Below are 16075 nucleotides of genomic sequence, written 5' to 3' on the forward strand. Positions count from 1 at the left end.
AATTGGCACCCAATAAGGTTTTTTTTTTGTTAATGTTAATGCATTAGGTTTTGATTAGGTTATTTAATGAAAACATTTAATAAGGTTAATAACTTCTATTTTTTCCCCCTCAAACATCTGTTCTGGGAGTAACGCTGCATCCAAAATCGCATACTGTCTGAGTAGGTATTACAATTGAATTTAAATGTCCTTCGCAACCGTTAAAAAAGTGCGTTCTATATAGTATGGGTGCTTCTCAATACTCAAATTGACGTTGCCTCGTTTTCTCCTCCGTCCTTCAACCTGTGACCCAGAAACCAACCGAACTCCATCATCTTGAAGGGTATTTCAATTCTTTTCACCATGAGGTGAGGAATGAGGAGTGAGAAAGCTCCTTGAGGAGTCATGAGCAAGGATACTTTAATAAATCCTCTCGAATGGCTTAATTGGATTGTAGACATGCGTTCACGTGATGTTATAATTATGAGATTTCAACTTGTAAAAATCATTCACATCCTCGTAAATCTCGTAATTACAATACGTATTGTTTATTGTAAGTTCATGATACCTAATGCATTAACTAATGTAAATAAATTTAACAGGGCGGTATATTCTGCACACCCAGAGACAGTTTATGGCCTGACATATAGTATACACTTAAATGACCAGAGCTGGCTAAAACCACCAGTTCCAGTTCATTGGCTAGCTGTTTTGCAATATTTAAGAATCTGCACACATATGTTTGCCGGGAAACTGTTGATCAGATGATCACCCTGCCAGGAAACATTTGTTTATGTAACCAGCAGCAACAAAAGACCAAAATATTGTAAAAGTTTTTTTTTCCAAAGTAGCTTTCACTGTCTGAATGATAATGTGCCAGTAAGATTACCTCACCACCTCAGGAAATGATGCAGGATGGTCTGACAGTTAATTTAGCCACTCATATGCCAGATAAACAATCACACCACTTACTATGTGCTCATCACACTTCCTTAGACATGTCCCCTGTTTGGTGTGATAAAATAGTGCATCTTCAATACTCTTCTCACCATTTTTTGCTGAGTCATCCATCACTTTTATTCCACCATTACATAATGAAATATTTTCTAGCTTCCGAGAAGTGTCAAATATAGCTACACATTTATGTCCACAATCATAAATCTCAAAACATCTGATTCTTTTGCTTTGTCTATGTTGGTGTTGACCTAATTATTTATGCCTTTTATTTATGCCCAGAACACTTATTGCATTATCATTTTCTAAGTTCTTACATAATGTTGTTATGAAACAAAACTGTGCAGTTTGAAGCAAATACGACATTTGCAATAGTTAGTAAAATTATATTTATATAGCACTTTTAAAGCCACACACACACAAAGTGCTTTACACAATATAAGAACACAATTAAGAAGCCATGAAGAGCTATACACAACATATGAACAAGCAAAATGTAATACAAGTACAATATCAAACCCCAAAACACAGAAAAAGACATCACAAAATATTAAAAGCTCATCTATACAAATAAGTTTGTAAACAACATTTAAAAAACAGACACAATAAGATTAAAAACAATACGATTTTTGTACTTTTGCTTATCACATTTTTTATGATATTTGAAATAAGTTTTGATAAATGGCTACACAAGTTAATGCGAATAGGGAAGTGAGACTATCTTGTCAATAGTTTTGCACCTTGAAAGGAACTTTGCACATATGTCACAGCCACAATGGCCTGAGGGTGTTTGGTTGTTTTTGATAACTTGACACATAACACTAGACTTTTTATCTACATGTTAAAAGAACTATAGAAATATTATGATTGACCAGACGGGCAGGGCTGTAACACTTTTTTCAAACTTCTACTGGATCCACAATGCTTGCTTGAAAAGAGTCAGTGTAGTTCGACATTTGCCACAATTGTGAGAGTGACTAACATTTGCAAACCCTACTGTTTAAAAAAAAATGCATCCATTTACCATTTTCCCATCTTGTTTGCCATATTGTCCATATTTGTACTGACCGATGAGAGAAAGTTTAAAATCACTCTCTGGTCTTTCCTAAAGAAGAACTGATTTTATCATCCTCCTTTTTTTCTGGTCAGAGATGTGCTCTGTTTACTATATTATGATTTGTTCTTATGGCCACGTCCCAGGCTCATGAGATATAAAGAGAGACAGGAAGTAGTACACTCACACTTCCTGAACTTCTGTTCAAGAAGAATATGCGCTATTTATAGTAGCTGGTAAACGTAATTGTGAACCGCAATGATGGTCCATTAGCTGATGTTAGCCAGGCTAATGGTCCATATCATCATTACAGTAATGATAGTTCCTGCACATAATCTTTGCGTATCATCTAGAAAAGCAACCAAAAAAGTCAACATTTTAAAATTATTTGATAATGAAAATATGATTAAATTTGAGACTCTCTTCAGCAACCCCCACACTGTGTGAGAGAGAGAGAGAAAATGGAAAAGCTAATTTTCTGCCAGGAGGACAATTATCCGCTACCTTTACGGACATTTCCTTTAACTCAAAACCACAATGTACTGCGTAACCGAAAAGTCAACTTAGAAACTTCCTTTATATTAGTTTAGTTTAGTTTAGTTTATTTATTTATTTGAGCAGTAACCATTCTGCTCAAAAGGAGTGGGCCGAAGCAAAAGAGCTTATAAGCGCCCACCCCCAAAATGAATACAATAAAAATTCTCATTTCACAATAACAAATTAACACAGTAAATGAGCAATGTAGCAACTGTGTTAAGCAATGTACTGTGTTATATTAACACAGTACATTACTTTTCAGATGCACAGTGCACCCCTCCCAACATAGGCCGTGAAGTAATTTGTACAGATGTGATATAATTTATGTAAATTCTTTTATGTGGAGATGATGACAGAGTTATTTACACAATACCAGCATAAGACTCTGAATTTGACCTAATTTTGATGTTACTCCTATACTGCTGGTTAAAAATGCCCCTTATTTATTCATATGGGTAATTTCCTCTTGCCAATACTGAATATAAAAGCTTAAAAATGTATATTGTATAGCTCTTCTATTGTAAATATTTCATATAATGTGAATTAATATGATAATGAAAAGTATGGTCAATTAAAGCCATTTAGATTTAGTGGTTTATTGATGCATTCAGTTGCAAGCATTATACACATAATGCTCAATTCATTTTGTGAAATCCCCTGCTGACTAAGTGCAAAATCTTGTGGTTTCCTTAAGATAATTTTTATGTCTACATGACTTATTTATTTCTTCAGATCATTTTACAAAGTAAATCAATACTCACCTCTAACATGGGCCAAGTCTGTGACTTATGTCAGATAGCTGCTCACAAATACACCCCTGGTGGGTCTTTCTGACACTTAAGTGGGAATTTGAGGTCATCAAGCTCAATCAACACAATATCATCAATATCCTCAATCAATTTGAGGAGAACAGATAAATCATCATCCAAGTATTATTCATACAGCTTTACAACAGCAGCTTTACAGATCCTTCTTTTGAGTATTTCCCTTTCTTATCTTTTGTTCATTAAAACTTCACTGATTACTTTGACATATATCTAATTATTGTCAAAATACTTAAAGATATAGTTCAAGTATTAAGACAATGGCTGTTATGCATTGTGTTATGCATTGGGTATTATGCAATGGCATAATAGACAAAGTAATAGGCTTGCAATTCTGGGTGTGAATGACATTATGATGAATGAGTAACATAACACTTCATGACACAACATGGTTAGTGTTGCAGAAATTGAATGTGCACATATGAATCACATAATAGTACAGCACTTTGTTTGTATCTGTATTGAAAAGTCATATTTGAAATATCTGTGGTGGACATTGACAGTGTTGTATGAATACAGGAAGGTCTAGGCTCTATAGTCGCTTCAGTTGGCCAAGGACTGCTCACGAAGAGACCGTCTGACTGACATGTAAAGCGACCAAGTTTGTTGTTTTCAATGTCATATTTAGGGTATCTGCAAGTTGGAGTAATGGGTGTGACGAAAGGTGGAGGTGTGCCAAAAGGTCTTTATCATTGGCCGCGAAAGCTGTCTGTCAGAGCACACCTACTTTTGTCACTCCCTTTGCTCTGGACCGTTTTCAACTGTCTTCATTCAGCCACAGAAAACGCCTCGGTTGCTCGACGTAACCGTGGTTCCCTGAGAGGAGGGACGAGACATTATAGGGGAAACCCTTTTCCTCGAAATAAACGGGAACAATACTTATGATTGTGTGTTGTTTACTTGATGGTTGGCTATTAAGTTACCCACGAACGCGAGAGAATTCACAGCCTCCTCGGCCTCCAGCAGCGCCGCCTAGAGACGACCTAGTTGAAACACGCGCCGGGTAGGTCGTCTAATGGCTACTCAGCCTTCTTCTCTTGCAGGGACAGAACGTGCGGTGCAAAAGAGGGAATATCCAGGTTGTAAAATCTCGCAAAAGTGTTTTGAGACGACCAGCCGTCCTGAATAGACATACCATTAACCCAGGCCCATGAAGATGCCAAAATCCTGGTGGAGTGGGCACGCACTCCCATTGGGCAGTCGAGTCCTCCTCGGGGAGCATAAGCTAGACACACAGCTTCCACAATCCTGTGTGACATTGGGCCAGCTCGAAGGGTGGATCAGACAGCGCACTGAGCACTGATGATAAGTCCCATTCTGGCATGGTGAGGAGGATTCAGCCGCCACGCCTCTCGGAGAAAGCTTATTACTAGGGGGTGTTTTTTGTTGATTGCAATTTATAAAAGTATTATTCCCATGACCCCCCACATGCATGCTTTATATATATCGTGTATGCAAGGAATATCACAGACCTTTAATACTGAAACAGATATTTTCAGCACACACCTCATATTTTGTCACAACAGTAACAAAATAACTAGCCTAGTGCTGGGAATTCCCAAAGCATGTGATTTTTAAGCTCTGGTCAGAGGTTACAGCTGTAGGTTACCAAGTTAACAAAAAATCAAACTTTGTCTACTGCTGATCCATGCAATCACATGCCAGTATAAGATCACCTCATACATCACCTCAGCAATCACAGAACAGGAAATGATGCAGGAGGAATGAACCGTAATTATATGATGGAGGGGTACAGACCACACCACTTTCTATTTTCTCCTCAAGGCAAAGAATTCATTAGTGGTAACATGCTCAAATTTGTGACTAAACTTTACACTGATGTTTGGAGATTCATTTGTCACTTTTCTTGAGTCATCCATAATTTCTATTACTAAATGACATTGGAAAAGTAAGACTGATTAGAGATTATCAATAAGACTGCAAGAGAGGGGGAGCTCAGGAATCCACCCCTTCAGTGAGTGGGCAATCATTATTCGGTGACATCCCTGACTAAACAAAACATTTTATTTTTATTTTTGTTATGACTGTCTGTTGGAAGACTTGAGTGATTGAAATGTAACATTTACATAGATAATACAAATGATGTGCTAATGGGTTTTGTTTACAGATTTACTAAACTCCTGTGGGGTCAAGCAAAACGTCACTAGACACTAGATTTAATTATATCACGTGGAACCAATCATACTGATAGATATTCTACAGCAAAGTGATGATATCACTGATCACTACCTTGTAATGTCCATACGGCGTGCTACTGATATTTTCCATAAACATGACGTTATCAACCAGGTAGAACAATTATCCCAACCCAAGATTCACAAATAACCTGCATGATCTGTCTCAGCCGCTCAGTGCACCCAAACACACAAATGAACTTGAGGAAATAACTAGGAGTATGGGCACCATTTTCTCTAGTACATTAGAAACTGTTGCACCCATTAGATTAGGTTAGAGAGAAGACAATGTTAGAGAGAAATGTACTGCACCATGGTACAACAGTAATACTCACGCTATCAAGAGAGAATCTCAAAATCTTGAGCGTAAATGGAAACAAACTCATTTAGACGTCTTTAGAATCTTGTAGAAAGACAGCATGTCCCACATGTCCCAGATGAGCATCTCCGCAAACTCATAGAAAATAACCAAAACAATACAAGGTTTTTGTTTAGTACAGTGGCTGGGTTAACAAATAAACTGACATCACCTGAACTGAGTATTCCATTACAAGTTGGTCAAACTATGTAAGTGCAGTGCTTTACAACTATAGGACAAGAAGAGCTAAATAAACTTATCATTGCATCTAAACCAACAACATGTTTATTAGATCCAATACCCACTAAACTACTGAAAGAGTTGTTACCTGTAGCAGAAGAGCCTCTTCTCAGTATTATATAACTTATTATTCTCAGTATTATTAACGTCTGTTACAAATGACATACTTCTAGCTTCTGACCAAGCCTGTATCTCAAAACAAGTTTTACTTGATCTTAGTGCTGTATTCCACACAATAGACCATAAGATACTCTTAGAATGACTACAAGATTGAACTGGTATTCAGGGACAGTCATTAAAGTAGTTTACATCATACCTATCAGACCGTTAACATTTTGTCCATTTAAACGGGAAAAACCCCGTTTAAAAATGGGTTAAAAAAAGGGGACGTAAAAGATAACGTCAGTAAATTATCGAGTGCTGCAAGGATCTGTGTTAGGCCCTCTGTTATTTTCAATATATATGGTGCCACTCGGTAATATTATAAGAAAACATGGAAATAGTGTCCACTGTTGATACTTAGTTTTATTTCATCAGGACCAGATTATCCAAGTTGACAGAGTGTGGTAAACATATAATATATTGGTTGACCTGTAATTTTCTTCTATTAAATTCAGATAAGACTGAGGTAGCCTATTACTTATTGGACCAAAAACCTGTACACAGAATCTACAATTTGCATTTAGAAGGATGTACTGTTACTTGATCCTCTACAGTAAAAACCTGGGTGTTATATTTGACAGCAACTTTCGAAAATCATATTTCATATGTTACACCTCAGAAACAGTGCTAAGCTACGGCAAATGCTATCTGTTTCTGTTTATATTCTGTTTCATGCATTCATGGCCTCTAGACTGGATTACTGTAATGCATTACTAGCTGGATGTCCTGCTGCATCCTTAATAAACAAGCTTAAACAAGCTAAAAATTAGTCCAAAATGCAACTGCTAGAGTTCTTACCAGGTCAAGAAAATATCATCATATAACACCAATTTTATGATCTCTACACTGGTAATAGGTAACCAGTTCCATTTCAATTACAAAGTATTGCTACTGACCTGATAAGGCCCTAAATGGTTTAGCTCCTGTGTATTTAATTGATCTTCTATATCGCCCTACAATCCATCACACTCTTTAAGGTAAAAAAAAAAAAAAAACTCTGAATCAACATGCACCAATGATTCTTTTGAATTTGATGCCTATTTTCTATGCCAAAGTAGATCAACGCTCACCTATGACATGGGCCAAGTAACCCATAATGCCAGATAGCTGACAGCTATGCTCACAAATACAAATGTAAGGGGGTCTCCAACTCATTCAACACACAATATCATCAATTGGTTCTCCATATCTGAATTTATCTAAAAAATTAAAAAAGCCATAAATCATCCTACACGTGTCACATATACAATTTATTTTATTTACTTCTGGAAACAGTGACATATGCTATCTACTCTTTTATGGACACTATTTAAAGCTCATGACTAATTTCTTCCACACAGATCAAAGCATAGTAAAATCAAGTGGCTCAAATCAATGGAAATGCTTTTTTGTCTTACAACATAAAGTACAAAGATATTGCTTAATGCGTGCAACTTTATCCAGAATATTAGAGAATTATATTTGATTTCTCCCCCCAAATATTTATGGACATTACTTATGGCGTAATCATGGACATTACTTATGGTGTAATCATAAAAAAACATAACATAAAACAAGGGAAGAGTAGTCCTGCGTGTAACATGCCAACAGCCACTGTGAAAAATCCAACTTCAATTTTGTCAGACAAAAATATTTTAAAGGTCGGTTTAGCTATCAAATGTAGAAAAAGTTTACATTACATCAAATAAATAAATTAAGTCAATTTTAGTCCATTCAGTATAAAAGCAACTTCAAATCTTAAAAAGCATGAACTTACAATGTCAAGTTTGGTGGTAAGGGCTCAACAACTGTTACACATCTGTTGTTTTTTTTGTTTTGTTTTTTTTGTGCATCCTACAAATGTTTCAGAATAATGATACTCATTTCAAATATAAATGTCATGCATTTAGTTTGTATTTTTCAATTGAGCTTAACCTTTTTTTAACTTAATACATCCACCGACCAGTTAAGAATACGCAGACATTTGTTGTGATGTTGAATACTTGAATACACTCGTTTATCAAGTCAAATGTTCAATAAAATGCATGCCTTACCAAGCTGGTGTCCATTTTCAGACAAGTAGTCCTCGGTTTTCTTTATCCAAACAGCATAGTAATCCACAGTTCAGAAAACAGAGTTGCATAACCTTACTTGAAAAAATTCATGCTTAAGTAAACTGCTGTCAGGGTTCCAAGTCCAGTGAACCACCAGCTGCATTTCTGGAAATAAAACGCGAATAGCATTAGTCTACAGCAAAGGATAAGTAATTGTTTTTAATGTTTTAATACAAAGAATATAGTCTAACCAGGAGAATAGAAATCTGTAACAATTGTTCATCATCCACACATAGACTTTCTGGCTCATTAAGTTTGAGATTGTATAGCAAAAGGGAAATAGAATTACTATAGCCTCATATTCACTGACAATAGTTTATTTTTAACAAGTGTTTTTATTATTATCACTTCAAATCGAAAACCTTCAAACTTTTAAAACTACTAAACTAAAACTTAAACTAATTAAAACTAAAAACCTTTAAGCTTTTAAAACTACACTGAAAGTTTGTCAACAAACTTTTTTATCTTATTATTATCACTAATAATAATCACCAATTGCCAATGCCAATCACTCTTATATATAAAGGTGCCGGAAAGAAGCAAACATGTTTTCACATCATTGCTATATTTTACAAAGATCCAGTGAAAGATTCTTAAAGAACCTTTGTTTAGTCAAGAGAACCTTTTTTTCTTAACAAAGACAGTTCCATGAATTTTAATGATTCTTCATTCCATACATGCCAACCAAGAACCTGTATTTTGAATTGTATTTTGGGATGTAAGATTGGCCTGTGGTTGTCATTAAATGGATCATTTCATGTCTGTGATAAAAGTCAATAGAAATTATAAATGGTTGTACACATGTGGGTGTGGCAGCGTACGAATATAATCCAATAAATCTATATTTGTCACATTATGTAAAGATAAAAGTTTTCATTTTCTTTCAAAGGAATTGAAGCAACATGCCCAGGTAAGAGTCAAATAAGTAACAATTAAAAATGTGTCATCATTTTCTCACCCTCATGTCCAAACCTGTATGCATTTCTTTCTTCTGCAGAACACAAAAAGATGAAAAACGTTGGGAGCCGAACAACATTGGAGCCCAAGAAAGAAAATCATAAAGTTTGACATGACATAAGGGTTAGTAAATGATGGCAGGATTTTTGTGTGTAGTGAACTATCCATTTAAACCTGTTTTTGTTTTAGATCTTTCTGTTGTGACTTTTCTATGTTCACACAGGAGCAGAATGTGGTTGTATACCTACTCACACCCATACATTTCCAGGAATTTTCTGTAAACCCCAGGTTTGTCAAACATACTGTCTGTAACGTCATACAATGTATGATGTTGATTTTGCCTGAACTCTCTGCATAGTTGGCAGTTTTCTCTGCAGTGTGTGAGTTACAAGGACAGTTGCTTCTTTAAAATAACGATCTGTTTCCTTTGTACGTTCTGCTCCCTGGTATAATGAAGACCAATAATGAAGACCAGCGTGCCATGAAGACATCTTGTCGTAAAATGGAGCGTAGGTGGCATACGTCTGGGTTCAATGTTCATCACCAGGCCCGTGAAGACCACTTACTATAATATAAGTCTGAGATTGTATCGGCCAGGTCTGATTATTTTTCAAAGATAATTGTATATAATCAAAGAAACTCTAGACAATTGTTTTATTAGATTAAAAAACTGCTCAAATGTGACAGTCTCTCAAATGTCCCTGCTTCAACTCACCTTTGTAATTGGTTTCTTGATTTCTTCAGCTCGAAGATTGAGTGTATTTGTAAATGCATTATATGAATGACTTGTAGAAATAAATGATCACTACAAGTCATTCATCTGTTTCTCCTTTCAATACTTCAGATTTTTCTCTCACTCAAATTTCTCTACACTGGACTTTCATTCTCTAAGCAATGTGGTTTCACAAATGAAACCTGCCATTTCCATTGTCGATGCTATACCAACTTGGTGTTTCTGATACTGCACTAAACTGGTTTAAGTCCTACCTTTTAGATCAAAAGCAGTTTTTTGCTATATGGGTGCATGGTTGCAGGTCTGAGGTTGGTGTGGTGAAATCTGGTGTTCCTCAGGGATTTTGGGCCCTTTACTCTTTTGCATCTACATTTTTCCACTTGGTCAACTTTTATTTTTACGCAGATGACAGCCAGATTTACATTCAAAACCTGATGATAACGTGGCTATTGTCTTTCTGTCTCAGTGTTTTTCTGAGAAAAAAAATGGATGTCTCAAAAAAAAAAGAAAAAAAAAGAGGTTATACTCATTGGCTCACCCCGCCAGCTACGTAAAGCTGGGTCTTTGACTTAGCCTAAATGTGGATGGCTCTATTTTAGAGTTTCAAACTAAATAAAAAAAAATTAGGGGTGATATTTGATGCTAATTTAACTTTTGATCCTCATGTCCAGAATACTGTAAAAAAAAAAAAAAAAAATTCATCTGAAACATTTTCAGACTACGTACTATTTTAGGGTAGCTTTTATTTGATTATTTCTAACTATTTTTTCTGTACCATTTACTTAAGGAATTGTTTTGATAACATGTTTTTATTTGTATTGTATATCTGAATGTACTTCACTTTTATGAATGCATTTCTTTTACATTATTGTATTTTTATTGTATTTTTTTCTTATTTTTGTGAAGCGCTTTGAGATGTAACTTTCAAAGGTGCTATAAAAAATAAAGTTTATTATTATTGTTATTATTATAGTTGCTCAATATCTCAGCATATAAAAACACATTATTTCTCTGTTTAATGCATTCAGTAACAATTGACAGACCATTCCCTAAATGTTCCTACCTTTTTTTGAAAGAGGTCTAATACAAGTATGGAAGTATGAATGTTTGTGACTTTGACTCAGGCCTTTGTTTCTGTCCTAAGATATTTAACATTTTGTATATTTAACAAAGTAGGAGAACTGGATGTCCTCCTTTAGCTCCTTTAGTTTAGCTATATTCCCCATGCAGCCAGTAGAAGGTACTTTCCAGTTGCCCTGACACACACACACACACACACACACATAGCATGACCTGAATAAATGATCACAAATTGACCTTTCCCAGCTAAAATGATGACCTTGTATAGTCAGACCTTTGCCCACTTAGGTAGGAAGAGGCCATCTGACTGACATGCAAAGTACAACCAAGAACAGTTTGTTTTGTTCAACGTCATGTTTAGGGGTGGGTAAATGTCACAACAATAACTTTTAAGTATGCATTTTGTTACTAGTCATTCTAGTCTGATGCTCCCGCATCTGTTTGGAGCATCATCTACCGATCTCTATCGGGCCAATAATTGCTTGTAATGACTGGATTGGCTATCTCTCAATTTGCCGATCTCATAAACCGATATCTCATGCTGACGACATCGAATAACGCCCGCCTGCAGTGAGAGGTAGGCCTATGGCAGGACATGCAGCGGCGCCATCTCAATCTCTGTCCGGGGTGAGGTACAATTTATATTTCTTTATTAAATTAGATTAATTGGGAATCCTTTCAGATGTTGGCAAGATTATAATTTCCCATATCTTGCTGGTAAACGTCTGAAAACTTTTCTTTCACATTCAACTCAAACAAAGTTGTTGTTTTTTCAGGGCTTGGAAACTATTTTGGGGTTTGTGTTCTCGAGCCGCCGTGCACTGTTGTTGTGCGGATGAGCAGGCGTTTTCTGTTGGAACAGTGTTGTGTAAGCGGCCCCTAAGTTTATAACTAATGATCTTTGCAATGGATGTGAATCAATCAAAACTAACTTTAGCTGGATAATAACTTTATTCTAGAGCTGCTGTAAAGTCAAAACAATCGCTGTTACTTTAATTTCCTATTATCACTGTAAAGCTGCTTTTAAACAATCTATATTGTTAAAGGCTAACACTTTGATAGCACTTCGACTCTGCGCAGTAAAAAGTCACGTTGGTTGGTTCTAATGACAGAAGAGAGGGGGAGAGGATTTTTCAAGCATGACTTTTTACTGCGCAGAGTCGAAGTACTCCCAACTACAAGTGCTATTCCGCCATACATTATAGTTATCCTTTTTACCCGCTTAGAAAAGCTCCATGTTTTATTTTGTGTCACCATACTTGGTCGTGTAACTACTCGTGTAACTGTATTTAAATAGGGAAAACGTGGAGGTGTTTGGTCGCTTCTAACTTCATCTCTGTTTGGATCCTAATGAATGAACTGGGCTAAGTTAAGTGCTATCAAAGTGTCTCCGCGCGCCAGAGCAATTGAATGCACGCACTGAAATGAGAGAGGTATGTATCAACTCGTCTTAGTTAAGGGAATAACATTTAATATGAAAAAAAACGGTGAAGTATTCCTTTAAAAGCTCTATATAAATTAAGGTGAATTGACAAAGAACCAGAAACAAACTCTCTAAAATATCTAGAGATAACCGGTTTCACATGAACAACTAGGCCTAATGATGGATTTCAAAATGTGAAGTTCACATTCACAACATGATGTTTTATTAACAAAGTTCGGGAGGAGCACGTTCAGATAATTAACACGAGTGGAGAGCATTTAGTTAATCAACAATAAGAGGTATATACAGCAGTCTTACCAGTTTATCAGCATCCCTCCACCACACTTCTAGTTCTAACCACTTCTATACACGGGAGGAGTACTCTGTCTGGGTCCAGGCCAAATTCCGAGTTTGGAGCCCTCCCCCCGGACAGCACGTCAAATTGTACTCCCTCTAATTATATGTAAGTGTGAACTCATGAAACATTGTTTCAGTGCTTGTGAATGGCTTTATTTCCTGGCAGACTGGAGATTGAGTAAGACGGTCTAGTAGATTTAGATTTCCAGTTGCATCAGAAGTTTAGTCAAAGAGTGTGGGCGATTCATTGGTGTGACTGAGACTGATAAGGGTGACTTCTGATTTCATTTGACCAGACAAGCTGAAATGGGTTTGGTGTCATACAACAATTTGGATTCCCATCTCTCGATTCCTTTTGTAAATTTACATTCTTTTTTTGACTATGTCCGGGGATTGTTTTTCCCTGTGACTTTTTCTGCATGCCAGAAGAAACAGGCATAATAATACAATTTTTTTAACCAAAATAAGTAACATATTCTGTAAAATGACTACAAAGCACTACACAAAACCATGAGGCACCAAAAGTCACATTAATGGTAAGAAGTGTTTGATTCACTTTTATGGATATTGATACACCGTTTAATATTTGATGAAACTATCATAGTTAATGAAGCCCAAGTGCCACAGAGGCCTATTACAGGGTATGTGAAGTGTAAGCTGACAAGAATATGCGAGATGGCGACGTGAAATGACTTATTACAAATATAGGCCTATAATATATATATATATATATATATATATATTAGGGGTGTAACGGTACACAAAAATCACGGTTCGGTACGTACCTCAGTTTTAAAGTCACGGTTCGGTTTATTTTCGGTACAGTAAGGGAAAGAAATGCAAACATTAAACTGCAGGTTGTTTATTACTATAAACTTTTTTTTAACAATTTGTTTACACTTTTTTAAACACTTTTTAATAAAATATAATAAAATAGATATAAAATAAAAAAAAAAGAAATAAAATACTGCTGCAAAGTTCTCCACTAAATAAAATACTCTCAGTCTCAAACCAATATCACATAATAAAATATAATGAAAAATAGAAATAAATAACTATGATTACAGTGCAGGAACAGAAAATAGCCCTATATTAAAATAATATTAAACAAATATATTAATGTATTATTATTTTTCAATAATCAATCAACATAATCAATTTAAGATTTTTTTTTCCACTTTTTTAATAATTATCAAAATAAAATATAGTCCAAAGCTATAGTACAAAGCTATTATTACCAGAGCATGTGATCAGAGCAGGTCATTTTACCATTGTTGCCAGCATGACTATACCAGCTCAGCAAACAGAAATCTAAGTTACTACTGAGAAATTTCACCTTATTTGAGCGGACTTTGCTTTTCCAGTGCGTGATCGGTACATGCTTGGAGTGTTTGGGCCGTTAACGACAGAGCAGAACGCGCAGCGCAAACACGGACTCGAACATTGAGCAGAGAGCGCAGCGGGTCGTCGACACACACACACACACACACACACACACACACACACACGCCACGGAACGGAGAGTGCGGCGGCGCACACGAAGCGGAAAAGCTTTTTTTCGCCATGCAGTCTATTTCATTGTTACAGTGACGACGGGTAAAACACGGGTAAAACATTAGAATCAGCTGCAGGGCGGGATTTGCGCTGAACGCGGAGACTTCCGCCACTTAATATGTTCGTGTAGAAACACGAAAATGTACCTATGTTCCGCACACAAAATATTGCATGCAGTCATTCGGTACACACGTGCACCGAACCGAAAGCCCTGTACCGAAACGGTTCGGTACGAATACACGTACCGTTACACCCCTAATATATATATATATATATACACTGCTCAAAAAAATTAAAGGAACACTTTGAAAACACATCAGATCTCAATGGGGAAAAATATCATGCTGGATATCTATACTAATATGGACTGGGTAATGTGTTATGAACGAAAGGATGCCACATCGTTTGATGGAAATGAAAATGATCAACCTACAGAGGATTGAATTCAAAGACACCCCAGAAATCTAAGTGAAAAAATGATGCAGCAGGCTTGTCAATTTTGCTGAAATTTCATTGCAGCAACTCAAAATGGTACTCAGTAGTTTGTATGGCCCCCACGTGCTTGTATGCATGCCTGACAACGTCGGGGCATGCTCCTAATGAGACGACGGATGATGTCCTGGGGTATTTCCTCCCAGATCTGGACCAGCGCATCACTGAGCTCCTGGACAGTCTGAGGTGCAACCAGGTGATGTCAGATGGACCGAAACACAATGTCCCAGAGGTGTTCTATTGGATGTAGGTCAGGTGAGCGTGGTGGCCCTTCAATGGTATCATTCCTTCATCCTCCAGGAACTGCCTGCATGCTCTCGCCACATGAGGCCGGGCATTGTTGTGCACCAGGAGGAACCCAGGACCCACTGCACCAGCATAGGGTCTGACAATGGATCCAAGGATTTCATCCCGATACCTAATGGCAGTCAGGGTGCCATTGTCTAGCCTGCAGAGGTCTGTGCGTCCCTCCATGGATATGCCTCCCCAGACCATCACTGACCCACCACCAAACCGGTCATGCTGAACGATGTTACAGGCAGCATAACATTCTCCACGGCTTCTCCAGACCCTTTCCTGTCTGTCACGTGCTCAGGGTGAACCTGCTCTCATTTGTGAAAACCACAGTGCACCAGTGGCGGACCTGCCAATTCTGGTGTTCAATAGGAAATGCCAATCGAGCTCCCTGGTGCTGGGCAGTGAGCACAGGGCCCACTAGAGGACGTCGGGCCCTCAGACCACCCTCATGAAGTCTGTTTCTGATTGTTTGGTCAGAGACATTCACACCAGTGGCCTGCTGGAGGTCATTTTGTAGGGCTTTGGCAGTGCTCATCATGTTCCTCCTCGCACAAAGGAGCAGATACTGGTCCTGCTGATGGGTTAAGGACCTTCTACGGCCCTGTCCAGCTCTCCTAGAGTAGCTGTCTGTCTTCCTGGAATCTCCTCCATGCTCTTGAGACTGTGCTGGGAGACACAGCAAACCTTCTGGCAATGGCACGTATTGATGAGCCATCCTGAAGGAGCTGGACTGCCTGCGCAACCTCTGTAGGGTCCAGGTATCGCCTCATGCTACCAGTAGTGACA

General features: G+C 37.3%; 1 long non-coding RNA gene across 1 annotated transcript in view; it reads right to left on the minus strand.

The window, feature by feature from the left end:
• Positions 1-16075, minus strand: part of LOC307172706 — a 118317-nt gene that overhangs the window by 96035 nt on the left and 6207 nt on the right. The window contains exon 2 of the long non-coding RNA XR_013823750.1: positions 8337-8501. This is a non-coding gene — a long non-coding RNA (uncharacterized lncRNA). The remainder of the gene's footprint in view (positions 1-8336; positions 8502-16075) is intronic.

This window comes from Squalius cephalus, assembly GCF_949319135.1.
Source record: "Squalius cephalus genome assembly, chromosome: 15".
NCBI lineage: Eukaryota > Metazoa > Chordata > Actinopteri > Cypriniformes > Leuciscidae > Squalius > Squalius cephalus.